The following is a 17534-nucleotide window of genomic DNA, read 5'->3' as shown; positions in this document are numbered from 1 at the left end:
GGAGAAAGCTGAAGGACAGTTGCTTTGTGATAAACTTCATTGAAGTCCTTTCCCAGCGAAATCCTAGATAAGAATCTGCTGCCTTGGAAGGACATATTGATCACTACTGTTCTCTGAATGGCTGCTGTATTTTGACTTGGGTGATTGTACCCTTGTGAAGTGGTTTCTTAGCAGTAGATGATCCACTAAGTCTGCCCACTGCCATTACTTGGCAGCAAAGTGCCTTTACGTAGTAGTTGAAGAGATCCAGGTACTGCTGAATCCAATAGATGGAGTGACAGGGTTTTGTGTTAATACAACTGCTAATCCAGTTGAAAGTCCAGTTAGATGTTTTATGTTTGTTGATACTGACATCCCAAGTGAATGACAGCATTTAGTCATAAAATGCTCACATAAATAATTCAGCTGATTTTGGCATGGCTCATGCTGTAGCTACAGAGTCCATTGCAGCTTTTTTCATGTGCCTCCCAAGACTGAGAATACCTCAAGCCTCATCTTCCCAAAAATGTGAATTCAATTTAACAAGCCTGGTTTTACCTAAAAAAAAATGAAAATATGTTTTCAGCACTTGAAATTTTACAAACCATTTCTTGCTAGACTGCATAAAACAAGTCCATGACCCAGAACTGAATATTAGCAATTAATTGGCTATTTTTCCTCTAGCTTTTGCTGTTATGCAGGTGGGTTTTTTTTTTCCTTTTTGAAAGCCCCAGATACTGAAATGGGACTCTATGTGGGAGAGGTTTGAGATAAGAAGTTTTCTCCTGCGACTGATCAGCACAATTTCCTGAGCCTCTGTCACAAGGCAGCAGCAACCTAGCAACTACCCACATTTTCCAGTGCCTCACTGGACTGACAAATGCATCCAGTTCCTCCTCTATGTGCAGCATAATTAGAACAACTCTATCTTTTCTCTGGATGTCTGTAATGAGCGGGATCTGGCATTACAAGCTTTACCTGAGTAATAGGCATTTTAAAAGAACCACTGATGACACATACTTCTCATCCTGCTCTTCTGCTTTCACTGAATATCGAACTGGGCATTTGGTCACTGGTCTGCTACATATTGCATGAGAATAGCATTCCTCACAACTGTTTTGGTGTTTTTTTAATTGATCAGTAAAATCAACACATGATTTATTATTGTGTAACCATTTTACACAGAACATCATGAGCAAAAATAAACTAAAACTTACACAAGACATGGAAAATTCTGCACCTGTTGCAAGGGCTACTGCTACAAATATCTGTATTTTTAAACAGCTGTCTCACATTTCTCAGTTATTCATTGTGTATAAGGACAAATGACACTGAAATATGTTATTGTAATACTAGTTACTGGAAAATACTCGATTTTAGCAGTGACATTTTATATATTGTATAACCTAATGTGATCCTTTTGATACAAAACACAGAGAAGGACAGGAAACAAAATGAAAGGTGCCACAGACATTTATAGAAAGATTGTTTGAACAGGAAAATTGGAATTCAGAGCAAATGCCCAATGCTGCTTTTTGTCTTAGTATTTCAGTCCTGTATTCATTACTCCATCTATTTTCACCAGAAGGAAAAAAACACCCTGCGTAGGAAGACCTGTTACATGGAGGCAAACTGAATTTCTGTATGCCTCAACCAGTGGACAATTATAGATGCTTTCAGAAGTCAGCAATATCACGTTCTGCTTAGAAAACCACTTTGGAGATATGATGAGTGGATGGAAGTTGATATGATACAGTTTCATTTCTGCTCCAATGATCTCTGCGAAAACCTAATATACACTAAAACAAATGATAAATACAGAATGTCTTCCTTAATGTCAAGTCTTGATTAAATCATAAGGAAAGAGACCTTGGCAGTCTATTTAATACTGCTGACTGTAGTCAGTGAAAGCAGTATGTGTAACATAGTTTGGATGTTGTACAATATAGAGCCAAATATTATGTTGGTTTGATGTGTTTATAGATGGCTAAGCTTTAGGGAAGTAGTTTTAGGCATACATCTTAAACCTTTGTGTCTTTAAACAATGTTAGGAAAACATTTTCAAATACAAACATATTCATAGCATGTTTATATTTGCACTGACAAACTTGTTATGAATATACAGTTTCTATACACCATACTGACACATTGCCATTCTGCTTGCTCTCTTTAAAGTTTCGCAGGATGATACTTTAGCAGAGTAATAGAATGGTAAAAATATCCTGAAGTGACAAAAGCTTCCATGCGAGTTGTAATGTTAAGTCTAGAATTATTTTGGTTTTAAACAAATTGGGAAGGGAAAAACAATCTGTCTTGTAGTCATAAAGAATAACATTTTTTTAGATTTTTTTTGTTAAAGTTGAAAAACAGCTTTGTTAGTTCAATGAAATGGTAGTAAGGATTATAAACTAATCCTTTTGATGAAAATGAGAAATATTAAATAACATAATAATTTCATTTTAACAGTTAGACATAGCAGTTGCCAAATGCACACTGTTGAGAAACTAAGGAGAAAAGGGGCACTCTCAGCTTGTCAGCTTTATGAGCACAGGTCAGAGACAAACAGCTACAGCCTCAGTAGAGTAGTTCCTTGGAGTGCTTAATGAACTGGTAAATTAGTTTTCTTACTTTGGATTACTCAACTTTAAAGAACAAATGAATGTCCCTGATCATTTTTACTGCATCTGCATTAATCAGTGTTGCAGTGAAATATTTATATTTGAAGAAAAATATTTATGCAGAAAGACTAATGTTAATCTGAACTGCATTCCAATGCCACCACCTGTAAGGCAGTATTGCATAGGGGGAGTCTCCTGCAGAACACCGTGGCTTTGGAGAACAGAATTAGGACAACACAAGATCGTAACTATGAATATCTGCAGTACTCACCTTAGATCATAACTTCTGGCATAATAAAAGAAGATTGCCTCATCACATGTTTTAATCTGAAGGCAACCAGATTACTCTAACCAGCAGGACTCCTCAGAGGTTTACTGTTCTACAGCGCCAGCTGGCACAGTACTAATCCAGTGTCCCCTCTTCCCTAGCTCTTAATGCTCCCCTGCATCTTGGTTTGGTTTTGGTTTTTGTTTTTTGAGGGAGGGGAGAGGGCAGTTGTTCATCTTCTTCTTTTCTATGTTCTGCTTCCAACTCATTTCACTGCTGTTGGTGAGATCAATCTCAAGTAGCTGTGGGTATGGATATATGGATGAGAAAGTCATGGGTGAGCTAGTTCTCCATACTCCTTTCTGAGTCAATGGAGAACAGGCTGCTTTACAGTTTGATTAGGAATACCTGGCCTGGTTTTGATGTCTACATTAGGATGGGATGCATCACATCTCAGAAGTATGTATTTCTTTCCTTTGACACCAGGGACAAGCTATATGACTAATTCATATGTAGATGTCTACACTATAGGTAAACAAATCTGATCAGAAGAATTGCGTACTTTGAGTGTTTTTGTTAAATGATAACAAAAAAAAAGTCATCCTGCATAGTTCATGTAGTATTAAAACTCAAGATTTGGTATGAATTTTGGAAACGTAACCACACTTCCGAGGTCAGTTTAATTTTTAGGACTTCATCTTGTATCATCTAAGTCAATGGTAAATTTTTATGGCAAAATGAGGTCTTGCATGCACCCTGGCACTAAAATCTCTTTAGTTAACAAGGTATTTAGTGGATATGAAAATAGTTTCTTTAGAAACCTGTAGGTGAAATGATTTAAGCCGCTTATATGGTGAAGATTTTAATACCAGCTTGCCAATCAATAGCACTTCTGCTCCTATCCAGTGAGTACAAGTTGAAGCAAAGTTCACTCACTCCACTTGGTTGTGTTACAAGAACTGGCAATTCCTGTTGTGAACAGCACCTCAGTGCTGTGGTTACTGAATGGGGCACCATGTGCACTTCTACTTATTTTGAAGGATGAAAAAATAACATAGTGTCAAAAATAGGGAAGAAAATATATGCTTGAAAAAAAAAGAAAGAAAAGTCCTATCTGCTGTCATTTTATCTGTTTCAATTGGCTGGCAAAGTGAATTTACTGTCTGAATCTCTTTTCAAGGAGTTGACCATGTCCTGTTGTTGCACTAATGGCGTGAATAGCATTCTGCTTTACCTTTATTGTGTCTTCATACTGAAGCAGTACTGAGACAAACCAGTCATGGATAGGGGGGCTATTGCTGTGGGCACCATACATACACACACTTGAAAGAGGCACATAGAGGGGCAATTCACTGTGAACTTCAGGGTCCTTTTCCTTTCTCCTACAAGTAGTTTTGTATTACCCAATACCTATTTTTAGGTTTTCTTTGACAGCTGAACCCAAATGCACAAGTCAGTTAAGACTGATCAGGCAAAACACTGAAGTGCATCAGGCCTGTTATATTTACCTGTGTCTTTTTACTGACTCATGGGGAAGTGTTTAGCAGAGCTGCAGTTGCAACCAGCTTTCAGAGTGGTATCCAGATCACTTGGCTGAAAAAAACCTAACAAATCTCAGCTTCTCATTTGGAAAGAGAGTGGGAAACTTATCCCAAATTTGTTATATGATGTTTCTTGCTAGAAGTCTTTTTTTTTGTAAAAAAAGAAAAAAGAATCAATATTACCTTAAAATTATTTTTATCAAGTGAACAGCTTCTTCTGTCCCCTCACCTTTGCTTTCCAGATATTTATCCCACAGTACATGCCTGCACAACAGAAATAAAATTTAGACTCATTATCTTCTGAGGTGGAACTAAATCACTGTAGCAGCAGTAATCTAAATGAACACCATGGGGCAAACAGCAGTGAATCAGCAGACCTTTTGCTGCAGTAAATTTTTCTTTGTAAGCTTAATACTGTTTTCAGGATGAGAGTGTAAGAATTTGTTCAGACACTACACCGTAAGGCACTTAAATTCTCAAATCCACATTAGAAAACTCAAAAAAGGTACCATGTATTCATAAATCTTCCCCAAATGGTTCCATATTTAGAAGCTCTAGGACAGTGGCAAGTATGCATAAAGCTAGTTTGTTGAATTTAACACTTATTTCTGCCACCTACATTGAATCTAAATTGCTTGAGTAATTTAAATGACATTGATGGCACACAGAAAAAAAAATCCATTGAATTCTAGGAAAAGTAGAAATATACTTTCTCTCTAGCCATCTGTTTTTGGTGCAACATCAAGGTGTAAACTCCAGTCTTCCAGGGCTATATTCCTGACCATGGACAAAGTTTGAGATTATGGACTTTTTACCCATTACTATATTACACATATAGAAAGCTATATTTAAATTAACATACTCTTATTGAAATGAGGAGCTTCCTCAGTAGTTGAAGGAATAAAATGGTTTCAGTCTGCAAATATTTACACAAATTCTGGCATATGGCACTTGGAATTAATTTATCAGTATTGGGAATAATTCTGTTGGCTAATACAACACAAAAATCTTGTACTTTCATTATATCCATATATGTATGTAAATTTTTCATCTTTCCATTTGTTAGCACAGAAGGACTGGGATGTTGGGGGTCTTTGCTACAAAAGAGGGAACATTCTCCTTTGACTGAGTGGAGAAGTCCAACAAGTCTATGGGCCTGCTCTTTGAAGAAAATTATGCTAAATTTTAGCCATGCATTATAAACTGTAGCTGAACTGAATTCAATAGATGTAAGCTCTACTGACTACAGACACTTTCTTGAATCCTCCAGATAATGAGAGGGCTAAGCCACTTCCAAGATCAAACTCCCAAGAAATTTTGATCTCAAAGACAGGAACAAAACATTTGTCATGACCTTCCTCGGTTTTTTTTTCTCTCTCTCGGAGCATTGTTATTTCATAATTAAAGGCAGCATTCAGCATGGAGGTTTATGCAAAGGACAAAGAACTCATTCTTGACTCCAGGAACCTACAGGAAATGAAAAAAGAGAGCAAATGATGAAACATCACCAGAAGTTTGAAACAATGAAGAAGGCGGCACTGAATTGGATAAGTTTTTTCATGCTATAACATGGTCTCTTCAGTTGTATAAATAGGAAATGGTGGTTGGATGACTGTTGAACATAGGGTAGAGATGATGTTACACTGTCTAATGTAAGTTGACTCTTCACTGTTTTTAATTTTATGGGATTCAAGAAGCAACATTCAGAATATTTGCTGGTTTATGACACCAATATTAATCCTGTCAAGGTCATGAAGTCAGATTAAAATAACAGAGATTGTATGAATGTTTTAGAAGTATAAATAATATTGTCGGGGTCACCATTAGCCGGGGTCCTTACTTCTCCATGTGGGAACAGGAACGACACAACACCAATATGATGATCAGATTGTCCATCTTTATTTTTTCCAGTCCTGGTTACATTTATATTCTACTAAGTTCCGTACATGCACTCATCAATCTTCTAATAGGCTACAGGTTATCTACACGTGCCGTTCATGCGCCTCTACAAGCATTTGCATTGGTTAATTGCAATTAGTATGTAAAGCCCAAAACTTGCCAAAAACTCCCCTGTCTCATACCCTGTTTTGTTCAGACCTGTGTGCTTTTGCTGACCACAGGTGTTTTTCACTTATCTGCTATCTTGTGTGTTTTTGCCAGCCTTATTTTGCTGGCCTTGTCTTCATCCTTGCATTCTTCTGCCTGCACTAACTTCCCCCCAGCGCGGCCCAGACTCCTACATAATATTTAGTACCTAGCCTAACATTTTTCTGATTGTTTAATGTATTCAACTGCTATATACTCTAAAACTATTTTTCTGAAGATTTTACTCTGAAAACTAAAAGTTTGCCTTAAAGTTATTCTTATACTCTTCTTGTTTTATTAAAATAAGAAATTTGGCTCCCTCTAACTTTTTAAAAAATTTTTTTCCTAGTACTACCTCTGTCTATTGCTTTACCTGTAACACTGAGGTGACATTCTTGGGAAGGCATTCTAATTCTTTCAGATTATATTTTTAATTGCTTTGTTTAAGCCAGTTGTACTGGTTTGTGGAAAATGTCAGATGTCTTTGCCAAATACCCACATCAAGAGCATTGCCACTGAATCAGGAAAGAGTCAGTCCCATTGTTTTCATCAGCAGTCTTGAGCCTTCACAAATTAAACTCAAAGTCTGACACTCCAAAGCAAGCTTTGAGAATATTAGAGAAACATGAGGTGACAGTACCCTGGCCACCACACTTGGAGAGCTGGGTCTCATGTGTCAATAGGCTTAATAGGGGTGGTGTGGATTCCACAATTATAACTTGTTTTAAAGGTCATTTTATAATGGTACTAATCCCTACTGGGAGAACATTCTTGTTCCTTTATTAATAAATTAACTATTTAAAAATAATTGGTAATGTAATAGCCATTTTTTAACTGCCATATACAATTTCAAAGGTACAGAAGGTTTGAAGTTAAAAATAACATAGTTTAACTGATTTAAAACACACAGCACCAAGACCAAATCAAGTAGTCAATGTTTATATAAACATGACAAAATTCAGCCTACAGATGTACAAACTTACTGTTTATTTCAGTAGAAGCTGCATATATGAATCTGGGGGTGGGATATGTTTGACAAGGGTTTGGCTGGTGTGAATAGGAGCCTTTATTACTCCTATAGATGTTAAATTGGAGAATTCGGTATTTCTTCTCTATGGGTATGAGATTTTGACCAGAATTTCTTATGTGTGTGAGTCCAGACCTCCATCTTTATGATTTCTAACGCAGTCTGGAGGCCCTGGCCCTACAACTGCTCAGCTCTCAGCTCCTGAGTGCTCTCGAGGAAGAGGCCAGCAGGACGGGGACCAGCTTGGGTCCTCACGGAGGAGGATGTTAATTTAAACCCTTTAGGGAAAAACTTTACTATCCAAGGAAGAGTCACAGAAGAGAGTATAGCTGCATACATGGCGTAGGACACAGGGAGGACTGTGCTGTAGAGAGCTTCTGAGAGAGGTCCTAGGGTGGGAGGAGGGTTGTTAAGAGGAATCTGAACTGGGGTCTCCCTAGTTTGCAGCAGTGGCTGGATCCCCAGTGGGGAGAAAGCAGCTGCCACATGGCTGCTGCAGCCTGCAAAAGGACAAAACAGCTGCAGAGTTGCTCTGCAGCCAGAAGTAACCATAAGGATTTGATCCAGCTGTGAGCAAGAAGCAGAATTTCCCTTCAGGAGATGCATAAATTGCAAGCTGGCTGAATTGCGGTTGCTCTGGAAACCGTCCTTTGAGTCTCTTTACTCTAGTAAGTGTAATTTCTCAATCATAACATTACACGAATAATGTTTTGGGTTTTAATAGTCCTTTTTAGAGCCAAAAGAGAAAGAGGAAAGCAGAATTACAACTGATTGCACATTCAAATAAGTGAACGTACATTTACCTGAATATATAACATGGTATTAACATTAATAAGCACCACACTAACCTTTATTTGAAGGACTAATTAAAATAATTGCAAATGCACATATTTGATGGTATGGGTGTCTAACCAGATTTTTTAAAATGTCTTCCATTTTGCCTTGGGGTTAAGATCCATGCAAAATCTACTCATGAGCCTTGAAAAACAGTCGCAGTGGAATGGTGGAACCATGGGATATTTTAAGGAAAACTTCCAAATCCTGATTAAGCAAAAACATATATTTATAAAACAAGCTATTAAAAAGGACATAAATGCTTAAATGTTGTTTTTAAACTCATTCATAGCTTCTTTTTTATTCTTATAAGAATAAAAAGCAATCCCCTTCTGTATGTCTTGTAGCTTTCATAGTGTTTTGCGCTTTGAAATAACGGTTCTTGTAAACAAAATGAGGCTGGTGGGTTGTCCTCTTTCCAACACAGAAGGAAACAGCAGTAGCATCAAAATGACAAAGCAGTAATCATCAAAATCTGTATGAGATTTTTTTTTGCAGTTGTTAGAGGGGATAAAGCTTTTGTTGGAAACAAAACAAAGAAATATTCCAGAGGGGATAAATATCCATGGGAACACCTGTTCCCAAAGTCAATAAAGGCAGAAGACAAAGACACCGGACATGTACTGTTGGTAAAATCGGTTTGTTGGTATTTAAGAGGGATGATTTCTGGTTTTGTAAAGAATGGAGAATCTTAGGTGAAAGGAAAGCTCATACTGCAGAAGCAGAAGCTCTGATTTTTGATGGCAGATTGGGTGGGTGACAGATTAGTCGAGAGAGTCTGAAAGGCTAATTTAAAGTATCTAGTAAAGAGGAGACAATGGAGCAACCACCAAACCACAGCATCTGATGTCTAATAGATCCAAGCGCTGAGGCCCGTGTGAGGTACAGCTGCATTTGTAGCATCTTTTATTGCTGATGCCAAGAGCATAGATAGTAATCAAGGTGCCTTTGGAGATGTTCGGGAACTGATGAAATATGGTGAGATCGGTGTTAGTAAACTTGAGTGATAAGTTTTTTCTGACTAGGTTTTATGGATAGTGATTATAGTTTTATTCTATATGGATAAGATTGGAGGAAAAGCAGTTAGTGATTCAGACTCACATGCAATTCAGAGTTACGGGTCCAGATTCTTGTGCATTACAGCTCTGACTAGTAAAAACTAAGGATGAGGGAGCTGTGGGCAGCTATTACAGATTATCAAATCTCAAGGCAGATTAGGACAGGAAAAAACAGTTCTTGAACATCCGTACCTAACACTTAAAACAAAAACTGTGTGTTCTTGTGGATGACTCCTTTGATATACTCTTGACACGGTGGAGTTCCAGGCTGGCCCAAAGGACCATGAGGATCTGCATTTGTGGACAGAGCCCCCAGCCCTTATATGCTTACTGCCTCCCTGTTCACGTACAACGTGCTGCATCTGATGAGGATGTGCAAAACAGGAGAAATCCCAATAGGAGACATTCATTTTGTACAAGAAACTGGGGGAATCTGCTAACACATTTAATAGAGAGATATTTTAGTTTGCTGAACTCTTCTGACATCCAACTGTTTTATCTGAATATGTATGGGGTGATATCCTCAATGACCTATTTGGCCACTGTAAAATATATGCACAAACTGTTCTTTGTAATGGCCATGCAATGCTGATGAACCACATTTCTAGAGATTTCTCTCCCTCTCTCTTTTTCGCCTTCATAGATGTGGTAGTGTAGAGGTGATTTGAACAAGTGGACAAGTGGACTTTTTTCCACTCAGACACTTCAAACTGTGTTTAACAATAAAAGTGAAGGGGAAGGCTGCTTTGAGTTTTCATGGTACACTGTAGTATGCTGAAAGATAGTCATTTCAAGGACAGGTAAACATAAAGAAATAAAGTGATTCTGCCGATGCTTTGCTTCTGGCAACAGGTTTGGATTTCCTGGTGTGCAAGAATCCAATATTTGGATTTTTTTATTTTTAATGATTGAAATCTCAGGCAATTTAAAGCACAGACTGACATTTATTTGTTTAGCTAAGTAAACCTTGTCATAGAATCTCTAGACTATGTAGTAGTACTGCTCCATATGCATATCACTTCAGGTGATTCAGTTAAGGCAAATTATCATGCCTAATGACTATTTAGAAAGATATTAAATATTTTCATTGTTTAGGAAACAATTGCGATTGCTTTTGCATGGATCTACTACACATCTATATAATCTTACAGATCTTCATATTACTGAATATATACCTCTGGTCTTTTTTACCTGGATATTTGTATTCCATAAATGACCCTGTCATCAGCTTCCCCTGTCTTGACCTCATCACTGTGTCCCACCCTGGAGCTTTCAGCAAGTTCGAGAGAACCTGAATCCTAATAAAAACTTTATGCCTTTGCAACTATGAGCATGGAACAAGGTTTGCAGTGGCCCATGGCAGTGTTTCAAAGCACAGGTGTTTTCTAGTCAAGCAGAATATAATATCTTCATATTTATCAGGACAGAAAAACAAACAATGTATTTGTATACATATGGAAAGTGTTCTCTGCCTCTTTAGCATCTGTATTTGGGAGTGTCTCTTCCCCCACTGCAGTTATCAAAGTTCTTATACCAAGAGACCACTGCTGCTGTTTTAGATATTCTGGGTGGGATTCACTTAATCTAACTGTAATATCTTAAAAACTATGCATTTAGATCCATTCTAAAGGTTTGTCTAAGGTAATTCGCACTGAAAGTGCATATTTCTTTCCATTTTTCTATTGCAAAATGAGACAATTAGTTTAAACCTGTGGCCTTTGTTTCCTTATTTGTAGCTAAATGGAGAGGAATCCCAGCCTCTGTTTTCACACAGTCCATTTCCTAAGTGGCTGCTTGTTTTAGGTCAGTATGCAGTTGTTTATCTTTCAGTGCATGATTTGTATTTTTCTGGCTCTTAATTATGGTTACACCAACCTGGGGAGCCTGGGGGCATATTTAAGAAGCACTCTAGAGAGCATGCAGAGCTTACACCACCACAGAGCTTCAGGCTGCTCAGTGTAGTGATATCCCAGGTGACAGAAGCCGTACTGCTGCCTTATCACAGTGTTGCATCCAAGAGGTTAGGGAGTAACCTATGCCCTGCTTCACAATGGTGTCAAGGTTATATTGCTTTTGATTTTGAAGCAGACTCTGCTGCCAGCACCTCTGAGCAGTGTGCACTGGGCACCATTACATGGTGTAGACCAGATCTGTATGCCCAGCAGCCGAACTTTATTCTCCTGTACCTTCAGTCCTAATAAATTACAACACAAATATAAGTGGATACATCAAATCATGTATGTTTATAAATAACTGCACAGTTCCTCATGTGGCGTGTTGCCATTGATTCCTCTGGAGTTATTCCTGACTTCCACTGTTGAAAACAGCATCTGCCCGCAGATGAGTGGGGATGTAAGTGAGACCACTGATATTGTTCATATTTTTACCTCTCTTGCATATATTGATTGATGTTTTCTGACAAAGTTTTTCTACCAAAACAAAATGTATTCATGGCTTATTAAACAACAATGGAAAGGTCTATTTACCCTGCTATTGCTTCCTTATATTGGTCACATATTAGGCAATAACATGTCTTCTTCTGAAATACAACCATCTGTTGGGTCCCCAAATATATCAGGTTACATTCTGGTTTCACTGCTAAATAAAACGCTTTGTTACTGTGGAGTAAGGTTTTATTCGGGGGGAGGGGTAGGAAATAAGCCTTGTTATTACACTTTTGGCTTTAATTGTAAAACTCTGTGAAAGGTACATTTATGTTTCCAGCTTAAAGTTTGACTTTGGTTTAGGCACCAAAGAAAATCTTGGTGCAAACTGAGAGCCAAGAAATTGTATCCTTTGGGAAAGTGAATATCTGGAAATTTTTTTCATCCCCAGTATTGATATTTCCAAAGAAGGAAAACATAAAAGGTTTTTGATTCAGAACCATCAAAATGTTCCTTTCAATTCTTTCTGCTCCCCTAATATCTTGAATGGAACGTTTACATTAGATATTGCTGTAGTTAAATTAAAGTTGAGGCATATAAAAAGAATTAATGTAAAACCAAACATGTTTGATGATAGTCAGAACAAACCAAGAAAATAATTTTAACTTATTTTATTTAAAATTTAAGCAAAACTGTCCCAAACCCAAGAAATTATTTTAATAAGACTGCACTTTGTGATGGAAAACTGCTTATTTTTTCCTCTGTTCATTCTTACACTTTCCCATTAAATTTTTAATATTATGCTTTAGTATTCTTTGTTACAAAATAAGAGACATTCTACCAGAGCTGGACTTCTTTTTGTTTCTAATGGACTATTGGTGATTCAGTCTAGAATATTAACTCTTATGATTTTGCTGCTTTTCTTGTAATCTTGGATGCAAAACATCATTTTAACTTCTGAAAAACATACTTCAGAGTAAGATTGGAAATGGAGATGGAAATGGAAATGGAAATGGAAATGGAAATGGAAATGGAAATGGAAATGGAAATGGAAATGGAAATGGAAATGGAAATGGAAAGCATGTGTGCCTCTGCTTGTGGAACGACCCTTCTTGTTCATATAACACTAGTGGATCCTATTTGAGTAGAATAGGGAAGATCATGTAGTTGATTAGTGTCACTGGAATGTGGGGAAAAAAAAAGCAGGTGACAGCTTCCTATTTATCCACTGTGACAGAAGACTTAAGACTTAAGTAAACATTTAGAGCACCACTGAAAGACCAATCTTCCTTGTAGGATTAAAATCAAAATATGTCACCTCTCCTTCTTCCTGATGACTGAAGAGCCCCAAGTGGGATTTCTGAAACAAGATATGATGAAGGTGAGTGAAGTGGCTGAATGTGTCTAGCTTTTAAATTTCTTTGATACAAAATATCCTTATTAATCACAAATTGATATGGAAGTAAAATGAGTAACAATTTTTTTTTTTTATTTTGAAGGAGTAACATTAATTCCCAAGGCTACCATGTGGTGATGTGAAACAAAAATGAAAATTCAGCCATATGTTACACAGTTGGAAATGTCTAGCAGAACGCAAAACATGTCTTGACCCAAATTTAATAGCAACTGGAACTAACCTGCAACTGAATGTCAGAAGAGATATCACAAAATTGACATTTTCCTTTAATTTTGCAAGCAAGCAGTGAACTATTTAGCCTGGAAAAAAAAAGGAGTCCATCTTTGGAATTCCTAGAGAATTAATTGTAACACAAGGAGCAAGGGACTGGTTTCCTTGTCTTTTCCTGGAAGGCTGTTTTTAGAAGAAGTAAGTCTGATACTGTGCAATGTATATGAATATGAAAAAAATCATCAGATTCTTTTTTTCTTTTTCGCTAGAGCTTAGACAGTTTTGAATGAAGAAGGCTGATGTTTTTACTTTGAAGCAGACTGCATACTCATATAAAATATGGTTCTACAAGACTCTGAAAATGAAACCATAAAAAAGTGATTGCTTGTTTTTTCCTGAAGAGATTTACAGTTGATTTGCCTCCCTGGCAGGCTGCAGGAACAGTGGAAGCAAAGCACTCCAGATATGAGCAGGGTAAGGCTTCTACACAAGGAGGTTTAAGGAACATCAGTTTCTACAGTGGGGCTTACTGTGTACCTGACAAGCAAAATTAAGAGAAAGGTGGGAAACACAATGGAACCCATGCACCTTTGCAGTGCACAGGAGGTGTGGAAGACCACCCAGTTTGGGCTGATTTGTATCTCCCATGCAGCACCAACATACACTGCTGGGAGAGACTCATCCAGCTCTATAACCCCACAACTCCACTCAGTACCAAACCCAGATTAGTGGTCAGCTAATCTTACCATGATGACATGACAGGGTGAATTTTATTTCTCACCTGAAGAAATTTATTTGTCTGATATGGAATATCAGATGGACGGTTTGAGTATTGTTATAGAATAAGAGGCCTTTTTAAATCTTCAGTGGTGTTTTGGGGAAGATCATAAAATCATAGAATCATAGAATGGTTTGGGTTGGAAGGGACCTTTAAAGGTCATCTAGTCCAAACTCCCCCTGCAATGAGCAGGGACATCTTCAACTAAATCAGGTTGCTCAGAGCCCAGTCCAACCTGACCTTGAATGTTTCCAGGGATGTGGCTTCTACAATCTCTTTTTATATTATTTTCTTAGCTTTATAAAATTTCTACTCACAGAGGCACCTCTTTCAAGAAGAGATTAGAGTAAATATAAAAAACCATAATATTACAGTCATTAAAGATTAAATTCAGTTTATATAAAAATTTAAGTTACTGAGCCAACCCTTCTTTTCTAATAAAAAAGTTCTGAAATATGTGGGGATTAAAAGAGAAAAGGTAGGAAAACAACATACCTAGATTATACATTTCAGTGCCAGTTTTCTTGACGTTTGTCTCAGTCAATGCTAGAATTTCTCTCCAGCTTCTTAAATGTGGGACATTTTTCTTTGATTTAGTTAAAATAAAAAATTCAGTACCTGAATTATAGCTGTTGCTTTTGTTGGTAATGAATAAAGAGCAGAATTCTATTCTCTTTTCCATAGCTTTGTTGACTCTGCAGTGCTGACAATACTAACAGGCTTTCTGTCTGTCAGTATACTCAGGAAATATGACAATGATTCTGAGGATGAAGAAATGCTGAGACCGAAGTGTAATTCTTTTAAAGTGGTTGTTTCCAGTGATGTGCCCTAAGGAACACTGGGTTTATTTGTCATACTTCCTTTTGGTCTAGAAGATAAACCTTAAAATTTGATTTTTAAACCAGAAAGTATAGAAATTATACTTATCTATATTATTATATATAGAAAGCAGAAAGTATAGAATGTATAGAAATCTGGGCACAATGTACTTAGGAAATAAATCGCATCCCTTAATGCAACTACCAAGTTCCAAAGGGAATCAAAGTTAATCAGTGTAGCTGAGAAGCATTTCGTGAACCTCTATAGTAGCAGGGCATGGCACATCCATATCTAAGATTAACTGCCAGTAAAGATTATGTCTTCTATAGAGAATATGTGATCTAAACCGATTAAGTATTATACGGTGAAAGGTTCTTACAGTGGTATGGAGGAACTGCTTTGGAAGATTACAAGTATTTCATCCTTCTTTTGTGCTGGAATTCATACATCAGTATTCTTATTTTTCATTAATTCTGTGGGTTGTTTCCTTTCTTTTTTTGAGTTTATAACTGTGTATGTAGACTACTAGAGCTGAGTGAGATCAGGTGCAGGAGTAACACAGAGATGGACAACCCTGTGAAACTGAGGAGGAGGGTTAGTGGAAGCATGCAACAGACATGAGGCTGTAGGGGCTGAGAGTGCGGTTGGGTTGCAGAGCAAGGTGAGAGCTTTTCTGAGTGGTGAACCAGAAGAAGTAAGATTATAATCAACAAAGATTATAGCAAAAAATACTGTTTCCCATTCTTTCTTAAAAGAACATTAAAATGTAAATTATTATAGCTGGATACAGGCAAGCTTACACAAAAGGACAGCAAGAGAGGACTGATCAGCATGGCAAACTTAAACATGCACTTTGGCTTGTCAAAGGGAAGCTCATCAAAGGGAAGGTGCAAAATAGGTCTGGAAGTGAATAAACATCCCCTCATGTGTTTCCATTCTAAGGAGCAGCCTCGAAACCTGAGTTACAGGAGCAGGGTGTGCCCAAGGGCACCACGGGGAATTGGCAATGCGGACTGGTAATGGTACCCCATTACATCTCCTGTATGAAGGTGGCAAGGAGTGGAATGATTCACCAAAATATTGTGGAGACAGGCAACAGGTTCCTGTGGGCATAGCAGAAGATTTGGATTAACAACAGCATCGCAGAGGGATACCAGAAGGCCAAGACCATCCCTACGCTTGCCAGAGAAAACGCACTACCAGTTTGCAGGATCTAGGGACGCTCTTAGGGCAGTTAGCTCAGCTCTTCTGCAGAGGGGACAGTCTCGTGGTGTATCAGAAATGATACATCCATTCAATAAATGGCACAGATGAGGTCTGAGGGGAGGCCATCTAGTTGCTCTCAGCTGGCAAGATTTGATTAAGGAATTGTGAGTAGGCTCAGGATGGGAAGTTTTATAGCAAAGAATGACTGACTCAATAGCAATGAACAGGTGAAAAGCTATTGTGTTGAGCACAGTGATTATAATAATAAGGAGGCTTTAAATCTTTTTTTATTGTGATCACTCCTATATTTGTGGGAAAAACTTTGCACTGCCTTTGATGACAGTTCATGTCATGTTTGCTGTTAAATTATCAGATGACAATGTTCTTCATCTGCTGGTTTGAAAGCCCAGGAATAAAAAACCCCTGCTCTCAGAGGCAATCTACCTTTCATGCTTTATGAAAATGAAAGTCGATTGATTTTTGTTGAGTCAAGGTCTCTTGTATTACTTAGCAAGGGTGATGCCTGCCATATGTGCTGGGACAGAGTCACAGCCTCTGGGGCTGGCAGAACAATCCGGGGATAAATAGTCTGAAATGAATGGTAGAACAGTTGTGGTGGACCAAGCACAGGAATATAGCATCCCCTGGCTACATATGTCCTGTGAGGCAGCCACTGGATGCTGCTTCCTTCTAGGAATTTTCCTAGGAAAAAAAAGTCACCTTCATTTTAAGATTAACAAAAAAAAAAACGGTTTAAAATTAATTAGTAAGGTACTGATTTTAAAACAGTTTAGTTTTCCTTATGGCATTTGTGTTCATGTTAGTTTTCTCTGTTGTTATCTTGATAACTTTTCAGATTTCATTTTTTATATTGGTTTTTGTATTGATTAGATGTAAATTAAAGATATCTTCTGGGGTAGGCCTGAATATTGCTGCAGATGGGCGGGAGATTCTTATAAAAAAGGATGGTAGGAGAAAGGATTAGGATTTTTGTTTAGCAACTCTGTCTCTACTACTCACAAATGAATCTATTTCTGTTAATGTTTGTACTACCGTCTTTGGGACTATGACCCCTTTAGTGGAAAAGAAGCAGACCCCATCATTGCGACATCTTTTAGGGATCTCCAGCTGGGAAACAGAATACTGAATTGACTCCACTTTGTGATTTCATATTTACTCTTTCAGACCCATGTAAGGATTACCAGTTTAGAGAGGGGATGCAATAAAACTGAAAAAAAAATCCACAGAAAGCTTTAAAGTAGGACTTGGAATTCTGAAAATTAGGAATCAGCAAACTAAAATGTAGGAGT

Source organism: Strix uralensis, chromosome 1 (assembly GCF_047716275.1).
Source record: "Strix uralensis isolate ZFMK-TIS-50842 chromosome 1, bStrUra1, whole genome shotgun sequence".
NCBI classification, from domain to species: Eukaryota; Metazoa; Chordata; class Aves; order Strigiformes; family Strigidae; genus Strix; species Strix uralensis.
The sequence above is the reverse complement of the archived record's forward strand: the minus strand, read 5'-3'. Positions refer to the sequence as shown.